We start from the raw sequence: 17,676 nt of genomic DNA, 5'->3' as shown, positions 1-17,676 counted from the left end.
AGATTTAAAACCTAGGAACTAACTATGCCCGGATAATGTTATTTCGTTTAAACTAAAAATAAGCTTTGCCGGTACTTATTCATTTAGTCCGATGTTTGAGCTGCGTATGCAGGGCGCTTTCATCAGGGAATGCAACAACACCACGTTAAAGCGCATAGTTATTGTTATTTGATTAAAATGTTTTCAAATATTGAAGTTTTGGTGGAATCTTATTTTGTCTGAATACGTTCCTTTGTGTAGTTAGGAGAGACACGAGTGATTATTGCTGGTTTATTTTGACAAATCGGTTTTTGATTGATTTCTCATTTTAAAGGAACAAGCTTTAAAGACAACTCACGTTTGTATAAGCTCGCTATGATTGAAGACCCTTGTACAAACACGAATTGATGAAGTCGCTTTGCGAGAATCCAAATGTCCTGATTAATCGATTCTCTAAATACACTTGGAAGATCTATCAAGATTTGAAGATATGGAGGAATGGGAATGAAAGCCTCCTGATAAATAACGATATTTTAGATATGGTCTCTCCTCAACCAGTCGTATGAAAAAGATCACCAAGAAAATACTTATTTTTTACAACCGTTTGGCGTGTTTTGATTTTAGGCCTAAGGTTGAATTCTTATTTTTTTGACTCGAAAAATAAAAAAATAGTTACGCCAAAGTGTAAGTAACAAAATGCAAAGATTTTTTGATTTTTTTTCATTTTCTTTGCAATTTTTGTCTGTTATCAGGTATCACTTGGTACAAAAAAACACAAAAGAAACAAATCTAGCTTTAATAAGGCTTATATTTAAGTCTTTCACGAACTGTTTTATAAGAAATTTCTATCTTCTTTAAAGTTTTAAGTACAAGGATGGGTTCCGCTTTGAAAAGGTAAGCAGGTTAAAACTCGTTCAGGAATATCAACAAAGAGGTGACACGCCTTCGATGGATGGACAAGCCACTTATAACCGGGAGAGGCAAGCTTACAAACCACTTCAAAGACTCCAACCAGGTCGATTTTTAACGCTTTTTATAAAGTTTGAGCAACTAACCCTGCAAAAAACAGTGGGAAAAAATGAGAAAAAACGTTTCTTTTCAGGCAGTTTGTAAACTGACCAAAGTTAAATATAATACACTAATGTTTGCTTTATTTTAAGCCTAAATCTTGTTTTTCTAACTTTTTATCCTTATGTTTTGGAATTGTTTTAAAATGAAGTATTTTTGTAAAGTGAAAAATTGCAGGCTTTTTTCTATAATTTAAATAAACAGGCCTAAAAGCAATCAAATGCAGGAAAGTGTGTTTTAAAAGTAGCCTGGCTTATTATAAATGCGTCCCCACAAATTGCCCGCTATGTGGTTTGGCAATATTGACTTTTCGCTCGAGTAAACTAGAAAGGGAAGTGGACGAGTTTGATTGACAGGTGAACGAGCGATGCTCCATAGAGTGGAAGTTTGTTGTCCCAGCTTAAAGTACGCGTTTTAGCGTTTTCCTGCGGTAAAATCGAATTTTTAGCCGTTTTTGGTTTTCGCGTTGTGTGTGACGTAATTATGTGCTTTTGATTAATGACGTCACAATCTAAACCGCGCGTTTCTAAATTTTTTGTTTGGTGCAAAAATTTATTTCATTAAAAATTCTGCCTAAATATGATCGTAAATGAATAACAAGTTTAAAACAGTGGGTATTTAATGGATGGGAATATAGAAAATGTAATAAATAATTTAATTCCTTTTATCGTTTGTAGGTTTTCAAGCAAAAAAAAAGTTTAAATTCTGCAAACGAAACATTGCAAACATATGTGATCACCATATCTTTCAACTTTTTGCATAAACTTTATATTGTATCGAAAAGTTGGTATTTTCCTCACAATTTGCTAAAATTTGCGATTGTAAATTTAAAAAATGTTGGAAACAAAAAACTAAAAAAAGTTTTATCAATTATATATCAATTGCGGGTCTATAAATGCCTGCCAAATCGTTTCAAACAGGTGTATCTTTTTAATTAAAAAATTCCAATCGCATCCCAAAATGATAATTTCCACTTCTTTTATTAATTGCCGAGCGGGTTTGCAACGTCAGGTGCAAAGGTATTTTTTCCTTGAGCGATCAGCGAGCCATGACGGATCCAATATTTGCGATCAAATGTTGACCTATGTGAGCTGGTGCTGTACAATGTGGCGTACATCGAGCTCGCAACACTCGGAAATATTGCTGTGAACAGATGGGTATGTGTACATCTGTGTGCTGCCGGTGGTTAAGTTAAGTTGCTGTGTCGCACAAAACACTGCAAGTTTAGCTTAGAATGCTCGCGGAAGTGATTGCAGTGATAGTTAAATACAGACGAGTGCAGAAAAGTTTGCGTAGTTTTTTGGACTAAAGATGTTATGCATAAGATTTTTTTTTCGTTTTTTGAAGAAAAAGCTGTTTTAACAAGGTTGTACTGGTTTTATTTTGCATTTAACTTCTATATCGCCCTACATTGCAAAAGTTTTTCGCTTGTCGTAAGGAGCTACTTCTGTATGGGCTTTAATATTCTTTCTACGTCAAACTACAATCTCCAAAGTTAATGTAACCGTGCATGAAACACAAGTTTCCAATGTTTCCCAAATTCGTTGTAGTTTGTTGGTAGCTAGATGTTTAGTATCAGGTTTAATTTCCAGGGTAGCAATGCAGAAGGGGGCTGTGAAAGCACTATTTCTGCTGAAGCTCTTTGTGAGCTAACGCCTTATTTCGAAGCAGACGCCCGGAAAGTCAGAAACATGCGCACTTGTATTTGCTCAGGCTTACCGCAAACATAGCTGTCGTTAGGTTCATAGTAGGACTTGGACTTCTTTTAACGTTCACAGACATGTGCAAGCAATATGTGATGTTTAACTACGGTACATGTGCATGAAAATGTTAATTCCCCATTGCCAATTTCGATGATTTATTTCGTTATTTTTACGTTAAAAAGGCTATACTTTAAAACAAGATTCTTACTGATGATCATGCCTGGTTGAAATGTTTCGTTAGTAAAATATTTTTGTAGCAGTACAATACTAAAAATCCGTTTTAATCGGTGTTAAGCAATATTGCTATGGGAACGGTGTTTTCTTCGTTTTGGAAGTATATCTATATTAAAGCTTTCTAAAGCTACAAAAATCCATAATGACCCGTAAAAAAATGTGTACTAAAGTTTCAACGTAATATATTTTGCTTATTTAAGCATATTAATAACGTTATTTGTTGTTCGGTCGAAACGCATTATATTTTATCCAAAATATCGGAATAAAAGTAGCGGCCATCCTAAATTATAATTAGCACTAAGTCACTGATTAGCCTACGGCTGATCTCAAGGCCAATGGTAAGAAAGAAACGTTTGGTAGGTAGATTGATTTAAATAATGTCTACCCTGAAAATGCAATTATTAACAATGGAAGTTCAGCCAACACATTGTATCTGAATGCATAATTGTCAGTTTAAAATGAATTACGGCCCGTAGAACATTTCTGAGGTTGGTGTTGGCCCGTGGCTAGCAAAAGGTTCCGTAATTTAAGTATGCCAAGCCTTAAAAAAGCGTGGTTATAATTTCAAGGTGCGTCTGCTTGGCCGATTTTAAAAGGGACAAAATCACAGTGAAGATACAACACGGTATGACTTGGTATGTGTATGAACTCTGCTGGGACTCCACATGTGCAGTGTTTGTTAACTTATGTTTTCTCAGCTGTGATACACCAGATATCTCCCACAGCATTTGTATACTGCAGTTTATGCGAGCTAATACCACTTTACATTGTAGGCTACGTTGGAATCAACTCCAATTTCTAAGTCCTTTATAAACTGCTGTCTGGTCAGCTGGAGCATCTCACTATTTTTGAGATACTTATTTGGAAACCCTTAAAATGACATTTCTAGCTTAGTGTTTCAGTTCTTTGTGAATGGCTTGATGGTAAATTCTGTTTGGGAGGTGATTTCTACAAGGCAATGTTTGAAAGAAAGATCTTTTAAGCCTTTAAGAGACAATTGATCCAATATATTTTACTGCACAATATACACAGTGTTTATGTACACGTTTATGTAAACTTCAGATCAGACAGGATCATTTTCAGACACCCTTTTGTGCTTTATTTATACCTTGATTAGTTAAAAACAGAAAAAACATAGATGTAGACTGTTTCTTAGCCTTTTAGGTAGAAAACAAATAAAAACCTAAAAAGTGGTTCCTCACTTTTAAGTAAAAAACTAAGGCAGAAGGTCAGTTGAACACGGCATCTTGCCAAACAGACCTAGCAGCGCAACATGGCCTGTATTAATCCCTTGCGTATCAATAAAACGGATCATAAAACTTTTTAAGTTGTGAATATTAGATGTAAAACAAACTTAAACCAATTGAAATGCCTTGTTAATGTAGGCACATAAACTGGTTGGGTATTTGCGGTTTATTCTTTATTAATGTGCATTATTCTGTCTGCTTGATGTTACATTAGTTTCCTCCTACCCTTAAACGCGGGAATGCACCGCGGTAAGTCGCTCTATTTGTGTTTCGTCTTTCAGCGCCGCTCGAACAACATTGTTAAGTTTACGAGCATCTGGGATAACAGACGAAGCCAGGGGTTGTTGCCAGCTTTCCTTGGAGGGGTAGAGGGGTTAGTTTACCCCCTTCTCGCTGCTTTGGTACAGTAAATAAGGAATGTGCCCGAAGAGGATTTACAAAAGTGCAAAGTGCGCCCCGTAGATTTTTTGTTTCACTTGGTGTAAAGAACCAACTTGATAAACAACGGAGATATTTCCTCTCTAAATAAACTGTTAGTCACAAAAACCTAATGTTGGTTAAGTCGCTTTTTACCCCTTAACTTCATTTCAACAAACCTACTCAAACTAAAATGCCCTGATGATCGTTTAACCACAACAAAATAACTTTCGTTGTATTTTTTTACCATTTTAAGCTGTTAAATTTCGACTTCAAAGTACCTGAATGTTTTTTCAGCTTTTATCTCTTGTAAAATATCATTAAACTTTTTTGCCCCCCTTAGCCTTATTTGCACAACCCCTAAACACCCGGCCCCAACTGTCGATAAAACACGTGCGTTGATGCGTGTGCGGTCGGGCGTGAAACCTCAAGTGTGCGTTCCGCTTGAGCGCTCTTCCAACAACGGAAATTTGACCTTGACCTTGATAAAATACAAAGAAACGAAACAATCGCCAGGTCTGTGAAACGCGCGACACAATTTTCTTGCTGGGGTTTATTTTTGGATCTTAACAGAAGGTGTTTGTGTGAGGAGCTGGGTTAAAAATAGAGGTGTTTTGAATAATACATTGTCCGTTTTTTACGTCATAATGGTCTTTGTAGGCGTAGAACAATTTTGAAATTCACACAGTAAGCATTGTTTGATTGTTATAGCTGTTTTTTCATTTAAAACACCAGCGTAAAACGTCGAAACGTCTAAAAGTAACTTTACCATGTGAATGCATCCCATTTTAACTGTATGACATTTGTTGCATGTTTTACGTAGTTCAAGTTGACTTTATTACCTGCAGTGTAGAGTGTATGCATTCGTAAAGTATCAGTCTGTTTTGAATAAATGTTTAAATGTTGAAGCCACTTTCTCCTTTGAATTAAGTGGAAATAGCCTTAGTTTTTGAATGGAACAGGTGTTGGACAGGTTTTAAACTGTGCATTTTTACTCTTTTTACCTTCTGGACGCATTTTCCAAGTTCTAGCGCAAAGGTTAAGGCTATATGCCTCAGTTCAGTTAACTTTTACATTAAATTGCAATTTAAACTGGAAAAAATGAATTTTAATGTATCAGGCTTTTTAAGAGATTTCAAGTTAGACAATCCCTTTTAACCTATAAAGCGTATTTTCGTAGTTGTAGCGCTAAGTTTAATGTTATTTTTGGAATATAGCTAGACATTTACTTCGTAAAAGAATATATTTTAATGTAGCAGGCTTTGTACATTTTTTTTAGTTTTTAACCCATATATCGCACCTTTTAAGCTGTAAGGCGAATCCCAGTTTTAGCGCAAATTTCAAGGTTATTTGGTGAAATTCGTCTCACCACGATCACGTTTTGGAATGTCTGGAAATTCGAAGGAAACCTTCCAGGACTTAATTCTGGCGTTGAGCGGTTTCTGTGGTAAGCTGAAGTCTGGCGTTTTCTGCCCATGTTTAGCTTCACCATCTCAGCTGCGCATTTCTGTGGTATGAGATCGCACAAGAGAAAGTTGAAGTTGGGGAGCATTAGAAAAAAGGTTATTGGGGTTCAACTGGGAACATGGCTAGCAACTATTGTCGCAACGTTGTCAAAATAAGGAGAATGTTTGGGTGCAATCAATAGTGCTTGAAAGGAGATAAATCACGCCCTGAAAGTACAAATATGCAATTTTCTTTCACAAAATGTGTCAAAATAGCTTAGAAATGAATGGCAAAGCCAAATATGTCGAGTAAACAACACCATCTTGATAAAGACGTTTCGATACGAACTTGTATCATCTTTAGGTGTTGTGTCTGTCATATATATTTATAGCAACTCACTTAAAAAGGTGAAAGGCAAGGTTGAATAGATTTCATTCACATTAACTGCTTAACTGACAAGCTCGTATCGAAACGCCTCAATCAAGATGCTGTCGATTTACTCGACATATTTGGCTTTGATATTCATTATCAAGCTACATTACAGATCCGTGCATAGAGTACCCAAGAATATCGAGTATATTTTAACAGAGAAAGAATAATTAAACTTAAAAACAACTAAATTAAAGTTGAATAATTCAAAGACAACTAGGGTTACAAGTGTCGACTCTTGAAAATGTGGACTGTACCTTTTTTATTTTAACTTTATTGGTGGAATTTGTCACGTGTTCATCAACACTTAAACACCTAAATTAATTAATTGCCATAAGCCAAATCTTAGAGTTCATTAAGTGATTTTACGATGTGATAAATAGGGTTTGAGATTACGCGTTTCAGCTTTCGTTTGCCAAATATGTTCTTCAGTTACATAATATCATATTTGATGATGCAAAGTTTTCCGTATTGTTGTGTGTAAAATTCCTGAGTTTTCCTGCTTCAGTTCGCCTCGTTTCAAACTTGACAGAATTATAAGCTTGATCTAATTAAATTTTAGGTTTTCACAAATATGTCCATTATTCCAAAATGTTTATTGTTCTTTTAACATTTCTTGGAACTTCAAGGTATTTCAAAGAACATGCGATTTTGGGTGGAACTAGAGAGTTTCTTGAGCCAGCAACAATGTTGTGGTTCGCTATTTGTAGCCATGTCTGCGTTTACATCGGATTATTCGATCGGCAGTGTTAAGAAAAGGCTCGCGCACTTGTTGTCTGGCTTTGAATGGATTTAAAAAGGTCAATCACAGAGGATGGGCGAATTTGTTACATTGAAGTCACGTTGAAAAACAAAAAAAAACGATGCACAACATATGGAGTGTTGTTTTTTTTGTCCTTAATGGTGATAACTTTTAGTGTAATTTCACTTTCACAAAGTATTAATTTGCTACGGGGAGTGAATTTCATCGTCTCGCGTATTCCAAAACTCGTCTATGACGACATACACGAACTGGTGTTTCCCCTTTTAAACTTAACTTTCGCCAAGAGTTTTGCAAAATTTACTTATCTGGTGTAAATCTGGCCGAACTTCGCTTTTGAGTGAAAAATATTGTAGCCAGAGCCGATAAACTGCTGATTTGACTTTCGTGGGCTTAGCTGCCCACTGATGCGCATACCACATTCTGCACAAAGTGCGCATACCACAACAGGTTTGAACCGTGCTGGTTTCACGTATGACTGGCTCCATAAGAAGACAAGCCTTTCAGTTTTGGGAGAAAGCCAAATTAGCGAATTAACAGATTTACTGCAAAAAGCTTGAAGCGAAATTCATCCGTTATAGAATCATTAAGTCTTTCTTTCGGCCAGTTAAAATTCCCAGCAATTAAAAATTTAAAGTCTTAACCAGCAATTGCGAGACATATGTGTCGATTGTAATATGACGTCAGAACCTACGTTGCATCACGTCACCGAGGTTTTGAGAAAATATATTTCACAGCCGCCCCTTAACGTCAGGGGAATGTCGTTTCCACGCGTTCCTATCGCAGATAAGCGAGGTTTTTTTTATCTTTTGTTGAACGTGGAATGTGTGGGTTGAAAGAGACCTTATTACCCCTCACAGCTGCTTCACACAACACCCCTAGACATACCATTATTACGTCACAAGTGCACGGCGACAGATTATTGGCGCGATCCGAACGTTTCTGGAATGCCATGTGACGTCATAATGGTATGTGTGCGCAGGGTCGTTTAAGTTGTGAAGGGTGAACCTCGGGCGAAAGGTTTGTCGCTTGTAATAAAACAAAAGTTTGATTTATTATTTACGTTAACTTGTTTTTACCGCATTTTGATAAATTTAACACAGATTTATTTGTAGCTTGATCAAATGTGAAAAAAGTGAAGAAAATTTGCTTATGTCATGCTTATTCTTGAGACAAGAGCGTTCTGGTGATTTTCCAACTAGCAAGTTATTTGTTGACATTTGATTAATTTTTTCTAACTTTACACTTCGAGCTAAGACCAGGGAAGTACGTTTGCGATGTTAAAACACTTACATCCGTCTTTGCAGGGAGCAGCTATTGACTTCTTGCTTGGCGAATTTGGAACAATATCCCCTGAAAACTTTCCAAATGCCCCCTTGCGTGAAATATTTTCACCAATGTTTGCTAGAATTAGTCTTTCTTTCTCACAACGATTGAGGCGGTTAATTCCGCATCGCGCGATTAACAACAATCCTCCGATTCGAAACCACCGCGTAACGTTCCGCTCCGGGCATAAACACACCGTTGTGACGTAACAATGCACATCGCCATATATGGAATAGACGAGGATTGTTGAAGCTTGTATTTCGCGGAACAAACTTTACAGGCAAAATAACTAAGACCTGGTATTTATGGCGGGAATGCTAAACATCTACCACATCTAAACAAACCTTTCTCATTATCGTCATTCCGATACTAGGGTGGTATCGGTACTCGTCCGATACTAGGGTGGTATCGGTACTTGTCCGATACTAGGGTGGTATCGGTACTCGTCCGATACTAGGGTGGTATCGGTACTTGTCCGATACTAGGGTGGTATCGGTACTTGTCCGATACTAGGGTGGTATCGGTACTTGTCCGATACTAGGGTGGTATCGGTACTCGTCCGATACTAGGGTGGTATCGGTACTTGTCCGATACTAGGGTGGTATCGGTACTCGTGCGATACTAGGGTGGTATCGGTACTCGTCCGATACTAGGATGGTATCGGTACTCGTCCGATACTAGGGTGGTATCGGTACTTGTCCGATACTAGGGTGGTATCGGTACTCGTCCGATACTAGGGTGGTATCGGTACTTGTCCGATACTAGGGTGGTATCGGTACTCGTCCGATACTAGGGTGGTATCGGTAGTTGTCCGATACTAGGGTGGTATCGGTACTCGTCCGATACTAGGGCGGTATCGGTACTTGTCCGATACTAGGGTAGTATTGGTCTCCATACCTAGTTGCACTTTTTTATTCACCATTGCGACTATTTTTGGACATTTACATATTGGTCTGTATTTTTTAACCTTTAGATTTTTTCCCTGTTGGTTTTATTTTTAACTAGTTGTTGTAATTCTTAACCTTGGGTAGTATTTTTGACGAAGTATTGTTTTCGGCCCTTGGATTGCATTTTTTGACCTTAAGCATTGTGTTTGACCTCGAATTGTGTTTTTTGACCCTAGGCATTATGTTTTGAGCTTGGCGTTGTTTTGCAATGTCATAAATGTCAAGTTGAAGTTTGTTGAATATTTTCCAAATCCGGCTTTATCAAAATGTTTTGATACGGCACCTGCGGGCATTATTTTGATACCGCACCTGCTGGTACTTCCTCTGTCCAGCTCATGCGTTCAACCATGCGTGACTGATCGATGAACCTCCGTGCGACCACCGCGTAACTTCCTGCGGCAGCGAAACGCCAGGAATGCAGGGCGCATACCTGTGTGCATTCAAGCATGACGAGCACGTGACGTGGTAGGGGCTTGGCGCATTTTTGACGTCCCAACAAGGTCTTTGAGGTTTTAGAAATGTTTGGGCAAATAATGTTGCAGCAAATATTTTGCAGCAATAAGTAAATCACTTAACATGAATATTTCCAAGTTTTTTGATAGACCAGTTCGAAACCTTCAGTTGTTCTTTTAATATTGAGTTGTATTTGTTAAAGGTTCAATTGCATTTCGCCGTGTGTTATGAACCAACGAGATATAATATGTGTTTCTGGAATTTCTAATACTTTCTTTCAAAAGGTGAAGGCACCGCAAGACTGAGCCGCGAAGTAAAGTCAAAGTTATTAAAGGCTAGGTTGTTTTAATTAAGTTCAATATTCAACTGAACATGCCACTTCATCAAGCTGACAAAATTGAAGGTTTTGGTAAATTGAAACACACATTTTACCCAAGGCCCTTACATCATCTTGCGCAGAAGAACCACAAAAACTTAATTCGTTAAAAAAACCTCATTCCGACACAGAGAGTGCCTTAAATGGTTTACTGCAGACGAAGTTAAGGTCGATGAAGTCACTTAAAGTTCTTCTATTAATTATTTATAACGTGAAGCAAATTGCGCGTCTAGGGAAGCAAAGGGTCGCTTTTTCTTTTAGTTGATTTCAAGTTTCCTGCGAACTTACGTTGAATTAAAACTCGCGATAAGATATCATTAGAAACAAAATCTTCTTCTGAAAACAAAGACAGGAAGTCCTTTATCATCTTTTACCAGAAGAGAGTAAAAAAAGATTAACTTGGTTTATTTTTGTTAATTTGCGTCAATCCAGAATTTAGTCCCAACTAATAAGCAACTTGAAATCTGCCAATCAATATTTTTTGTCCCCCATTCAATACATTTGCTTTTAGACTCGGAGAACGTGACTTAAATTTAAAACTTTTAGTGATAATCTTTATCGTAAGAGATTTTCTTCACTCTTCAATAATCTAGGCCTAATTAAACTGGATTAGCAAAAAACATTAGTTTACCGTTGCTTCAATATTTGTAACCAGTTGATTCGGCATGAAAATACCAAACAGAAGACTTTTTAAACATTCATGAAAACTTTAAAGTTTATGAACTCCTAATGAGAATAGTAGCAAACGTTCACAATGCCACTTATTGTTTTTAGGGATGTCCGGTGTTCGACATGTTGTTCCGATAACGATACCCGATATTTTGGACAAACATTATCGCGATCCGATTAGATACCAAATGACGTCACTGCCATGCTCAAAGAAAATAAATAATAGTGAAAAAGCATTTTTCCCCTCTATATATTTTTTGTTTTCGACATTATATCGGCACCAATACAAACCAAGTATCGACGAGTACCGATACTACCACTTGTCGTTGGGCATCGGTTCCGATCCCATATTATCGGGCATCGATGATTGTATTTTACAAATGCGGAGCATTGTTTGCAGCTTTAAATAGCGTTGGAAGCTTCAAAACTGATCACTCTATCTTCGTTTTAGGTTTCTTTAGATTAAATGATGAAATATATATTTTGATAAAAAGCTGTGCAACGGAAACTTGGTCATCAAATCTTCTGGAAGCAACACGAGGTTTGTGAATTTATCTTACTTTAATAACTTAATAGGTTGCTTTGTTTATGCTTTATTTGTCATTCGTCGAAACTACTATAAATAGACATTAAAAAGTTTGCGGTTTGCAAAACATTGCTTGGGTGAGATTCGAACCAACGTCGTTGGGAATACTGATCTTGTATTAACTTACGAAGCACGTGCTTTAGTTATAAATGTATCTTAACATATAACTCAATAGAAATCAAAAACAGCTTCTCTGGTAGTTTCAATTCGTTATCAACGTTTCGGCAACCTATGCAAGCCGCCTTCGTCAGGGTGAATCAATTAAAATTACCAGAGGAGCTGTTTTTTTATTTATATTACTATGCCTGGTAGCAACAGTTTATATATAACTCAATATTTGTTAATATGAAGTAATGTTGTCATGTGAGTCTGTTTACAATAAGTCACTGTGCACCATAAGCAACATCATTTAATCTTTGTAAAAGCAATATTTAAAATATCCAGACCTAACAAATTTATTTATTTAAAAATAGAGCTGATTCCACCAGCCTACAAATTACATACCGAATTGATATTTACATTCAATCGATAAAAAAAATTCAATTTTTGTTCATTTGAAATAAAAAAAAGAAAATAAATCTGATGTAAAGCAAGTTGTAGGCCTTACCGGTTAAGTAACTAAATCTATTTTTATTGAGAGCCAGAAATAAAAAGTTTCATCGTTTTCTAAATCTCCCATTAGTCATCCCCACGTCACTTTAGGGAAGCGCTCCTTAACCGGTGCGCCATGGAAGGTTGCCGGGTGAACCGCAGGTAAAGAAAAGAACACTTTAACATATAAACCTATATTTTTTCGCTTTTTTTTTTCAGTTTACCTCATTGACTCAAATCACTTTCAGTATAAATAAAAAAACTAAAAAACACTTCTTTGAGGTATGAGAGCAATTAACCAGCAATGCCTTGCCAAAGTAAACACTTACATCACATAACGTGGTAATTCCGAACACACCCGAACCAACCCGTAAGTTATAAACACACAAAACCCCAAACTGAAATGCTTAATTAAATCAACATAAAGTGCCCTAAAAACTTTTAGTTTAGAGTCGAGAGTTTAGAATCGTTCTAAGCACAATACCTTGTGATTTTCTGCCACTGGGACCTTTAATTGTGAAAGTGATATTTACAGGCATTTTTTTTATTATACAAACAACTTGTACACAATTTATTTAAGGTTGTCTTTGGTGGCTCCTTAGACATTTTAACACCGCAACTATTTCATCCAAGTTATAGCCGTCAATTCTATGTTGTCGTTGCAAAAGTGGGCTAAATTGTAAGAGACCGTTTCAGTTATATTAAAACTGCTAGAGAACACTGTTCACCGCAACAATATGACATTCAAAAAGTACATTCTTATTTCCCTTTAATTTGTACGTTTTTCCATGCATTAAGACGAAAGCAACCATCATTATAGCGATGTTTAAATTTCAATCTCCGGGATATTTGTTCCAGGTGTTTGTTATTTGTTCGCGCTTCGTGTTCCTTCCTTAACCTTTAAGCAGCGCGGATTAAGTTGCGCAACATTACGCGAAGTTGCGCAACCCGAAACAAACCGACGAACCGAATCGAAACCGCATCTCCTTATAGGGTGTTTCCCCGAACCTGTGAAAACGAGGTTTTTCGCGCAAGCTTGACAAAAGGTCAAAACGAGCTGATGTTTATGGTCCAAATATTTACGACGCAACTTTAATGAATTTCAAGCTCGTACGATGAGGTGTATGTGACGTCAACACATCTATCATTACCTAGACTGCTTTCAAATCCAATTTTGGCAATACAGGGTCAATTTATTATTAAAACAATTGCAAAATACAGAATAAATAGAAAAAAATGCTTTAAAAATCTAATTTACGAGTAGAATGAATTATTTAATAGAAATTAAAAAAACCCGCACGTTATGGACAGAAAAAAGGTGCCACATGTGACTTCACATTTAAACAGTAATTAATAGACTGAAGAGGTTTCCAAGCTAAAGAAACAATGTTTTTACAAGCAGCTGTGCTAAGTAGTTTTTAATCCTTGGTTTCAACTCTAATTGGCGTCTTTCAAACGCTTTAGATCTTGTTACAGACCAACAGCAGAGAATTCACTCCACCGTCCTAAATGTAAATTAAGTCAACCAATTAGTTCGACAGTAACTTGGCTCAAACAAGTTTAAAATATGTTTAAAACGGCATCTCGAGGTAAGAAGCCTAATTAAAGTTATTTTTTGTGGAAGTTGCAAACAAAACGTTTATAAATGTCTGACTTATGCTGTTGACGTGCGGCACCTTTATCGCTTTCAGTTTTACAGAGGTTTTTTAAAGTTATAGCTAACGAGATATAGAGAAAAAAAAGGCGCTGACCACAACCAAAAAACTTGAAGTCTCCGGACTTTTTCAGCAAAAAAAAACGTCCATTAATATCTGTCAGCACTTCACCTTAGCCACGTGACCCAACGTTTAGCGAATCAAATCACAGTACCTCAGTGACCCCGTAAATACTCTATTTACCCTGTAATTCGATCTCCTAGCTGTCATCTCTCCATGTGAAGTCACTTAAAGGGTCCAAGAAAATCTATTTCTGTCTCCACCAATCAGTTCCCACAAGGACATTATGACGAAACATAAGAGCAATTGTTCAAATCGAGCGTTGCTGATTGATTTGTTGTTTTGAAAAATGCCATAACCAAAAGCGTTACGTCATTCAATATTCGTGAGAATAAAATGCTGGAAAAATCGAAATCTTTTTGCCTCATGTTAGTATGGAATGAGGTATAAACTTTTTGCGTAAAAATAGGTCACTTTTTTGATAAAAACCGCCTTTTTTGAGATCCATTAACCTAACAACGGATTAATGAATTGTAATAAGCATTACACTAGCAATTAAAAGAAATGTCGTAAATTACTTCAATGTTTAAGCGCCCAAGTTTGGTGATGAGGCCCAATAAAGAACTTGCTCCAAAAGAGTCGGGTAAATTTGCATTTAGGTTTGGGTGTGTGTATGTGTGTGTGCGTGCGTGTGGGCGCGTGTGCGTGTGCACAACATACAAGGGGCTGAACTTTGTTGTCGTTTCCTTGTTGTTGGGATTAACAACAGATGGAAGCAGAAACCCGAGGTCGGGCGTCGTTTGTTGCGTAACAATAACCATTGTTTTGAGGACGCTTCGTCGAGTTATAAACTAAAAACAACGAGTTAAAAAATCACCGTTTTTTTATTTTTTGGTTTTTAAATATTGTAAAAACAAATCGGATTTATTTCTGTCTTTTGCATCCAAATATGATTGAAATAAAAGCGGGAAAATCTAAAATCATTTTTAATCAGCAGTGTACCACTATTTTAGGGTTACCCATTATGACGTAATAACAGACAGAGTCAGCAAACGATGAGTGACGTCATTAAAATAAAAATCGAATTTTGTATTATTTGTTAAGCTTAAATGTTTGGTCTGGTTGGAATGCGAAATGGTTAGAAGTTTGATTTGATTTAAATGTGGCAAAAGTCTAATTATTTATTTGAGTCGTGAAACGTATAAAGATACCAAACGAAAATTAAATACGTAAAAATTACAAAGTTTGGAGTTTAAGATTGTCTACATACTACCTTAACCAAATTTATTTTCGAGACACTATGCTTTATAAATGATCTTTTTCAGCACGGCAACCCTAATTTAATTCACACAAGTGTTTTACTTATATACACTAAAAGTTTGTAAGACTCAGTGAGCTATGAGTGGAGCATTACTCTGTTGGCCGGCCAAGCATAATTAGGCTTCACACCAACAAAGTGCTTCAAAATGTTACTTTAGAAAAATATTCCAAGCTCATTTGCGGTTTTAGTTTCCTTCCATCAACAAAACGAGTTTTGAAGCACAACTTTAGCTCAACAACTTGCTAATGAGCTTTTACATAAAGCAACGTTGCACGAACCACTACTTGCAAGTGGATCTTGTAGTGCTCCACTAAAGTAACGGAAATGAGCTGTTTTCCCTTTTTTTCTTATAGAGTTTTAAAATCCAGTTTTATCTTGTACTTGTGGAGGGTTAAAATAACATATCTTTTATAACCATTTATAAAAAAATTGTTTTTAAAATTGTATTTTGCACGTCACGACAAATGCTTCAATTTCACACAATTTTTTTAAACTCCGACATTTTTTTTAACTTTTCACGGTTAAATGCCAGGTCTTAAGGTTGAAATTGAAAACTTAAACTTTCCACATTTTTAAGCAAGTTTTTGGGCGTTCAAAGAAACTATTTGAAACAATTACTTAATTTAGAACAAAAAAATAAAATCGAAAAGCAAATACGCACTTAATATGTTCAACAATGGTTTGGTCAACTTTGTAATTTTCAACTTTCGCCCGAAAATTCTTTTAGCAAGCATTGAAACGTCACAAACACTTGAGCCACGACGGCGCTGCTTCAGTGACGTCACAAATAGTTGGTCGGAAATTGCCCCTGAACCCGTCACGCGAAAAGATCGGGGGTAAAGTGCATTGTTTACAGCGTGACGTAACAATGCACCACTCCAAATAAAGGACCTTGCAAAGCAGGCTGTTGACCTCTAAAGGCGCGTGGTCAATCAGGATGAAATGTATTTATAGAATGTGTGGGAAATTTGGATTGTGACGTTGACAAATGATATTGCAATGTGATATTAACACGCGATGATTGACAGGTAATACAAGAGGTCCCTGGAGTGCTTGGGACACAAGTGGAGTGCAATTAAATAAAACTTTATGTATTATTAGAAGACGAACATTTTGTAATGTAAGGGTTTTGATGCAACTTCTATTGTCATGTGGATTAAACAAATATATTTCATAAAAAAAATAAAAGCGCGCCCCATCTTACCCCGACCCCATTCAGGTCACGTGATGCGAGTAAAACCAAACGTCGATCAAACTATTCGACCTTGCGTTTTTTCTAAAGTGTGCGTTTTATCCGTAAGTTTCCAAACAGTCAACATATCAGCACCTTAAATTACACTCTGCAGTTAAAAAACTTGCGTTTCGAACAAACCTCTCACTTTTAAACCGCAGACGCCATCTCTATTACGTCGATAAGTTCCACTCACTTGTGCGTATTTACATAATCCAAGCGTTAAGACAAGCAAGGCTGGTTGTGAAATCGACGTTGATTGAGTTAACGTCTCACTTTGCCGCAGAATCCGAGCATCTAATCTGCAAGGTCAGGGGTTAATGTACTGGGGTTCGCTGGCAAATGAGCCGTTTATAAGCTGTGTGTGTTGGGAGCTAGTGTTGGCAAATATCTCCACCCGACACGGTGTAACCTCAGGTCGAATTTGTCAAACAAATATGTGGCAGAAAACTTTCGCGTTCCTTCAACTTGGTGGAACCGAATCGATGTGCTTCGAGGTTTTTTTGCGGATTTGAAATTGATCTTAATCCGAGATTAGGTCCAGGATGGTTCGAGCAAACTTATCTCAAGCCTTGGTAAATAAACATTCAATCAGTCATTCCTGACAGGTGGGAAACTTGAAGTTTCAACAAAATGAGAAGAACTTTAGGTGAGGTGTGAAATTCTAGGCACACGTTCACTCAGTCAGGGTAAAGAGATCGCATATTTCGTTTAAATGAAGTCATCATTCATCGCTAGCATTTCATGAAAAGTGGTGACTTGAGTTTGTTTTCAAATGCTTCAGATGACGCACGCTTAACAGACACCTGCATTGAAGGCAAACAATTAAACCAGACAGTTATATGAAGTATCGTAACATTGTCACTAGTATTAAAAAAATAAGGCATGAATATTCATTATACAAATCAATGAACTTTTTTAGATACAGATAATAATTTTAAACTATCGACCATAGTATTTAAAAAAGTGTTCTTATTAGTTCTCTAAAAATATCATTTTAACAGCGACAGAATAACTCGAAACATTCACGCGGTGCATTTGCCATATTTTGTTTCAAGACACTTTTTACCAATTTACAGAAAAATCAAATCGAAACTTTAAAATTCCCACCAGTTTCGTGTGAAAATTGCGTTTTGAAAAGTTCAAGTCCTTAATCGCTTCCTAAATATATCTTCTTA

The 17,676-nt window shown here is 36.6% G+C and overlaps 1 protein-coding gene across 1 annotated transcript in view; it reads left to right on the top strand.

Moving 5' to 3' along the window:
- The first annotated feature begins 11,503 nt into the window (after positions 1-11,503).
- LOC146137172 (serine protease 23-like) overlaps positions 11,504-17,676 on the top strand; it is a 33,279-nt gene continuing 27,106 nt past the window's right edge. Inside the window, exon 1 of the mRNA XM_083393418.1 lies at positions 11,504-11,595. The gene's annotated coding sequence lies outside the window, so the exon portion shown is untranslated. The remainder of the gene's footprint in view (positions 11,596-17,676) is intronic.

The sequence above is a fragment of the Ascidiella aspersa genome, chromosome 7 (assembly GCF_963924565.1).
Source record: "Ascidiella aspersa chromosome 7, kaAscAspe10.2, whole genome shotgun sequence".
In the NCBI taxonomy this organism is placed as follows: domain Eukaryota; kingdom Metazoa; phylum Chordata; class Ascidiacea; order Phlebobranchia; family Ascidiidae; genus Ascidiella; species Ascidiella aspersa.
The sequence above is the reverse complement of the archived record's forward strand: the minus strand, read 5'-3'. Positions and strand labels throughout refer to the sequence as shown.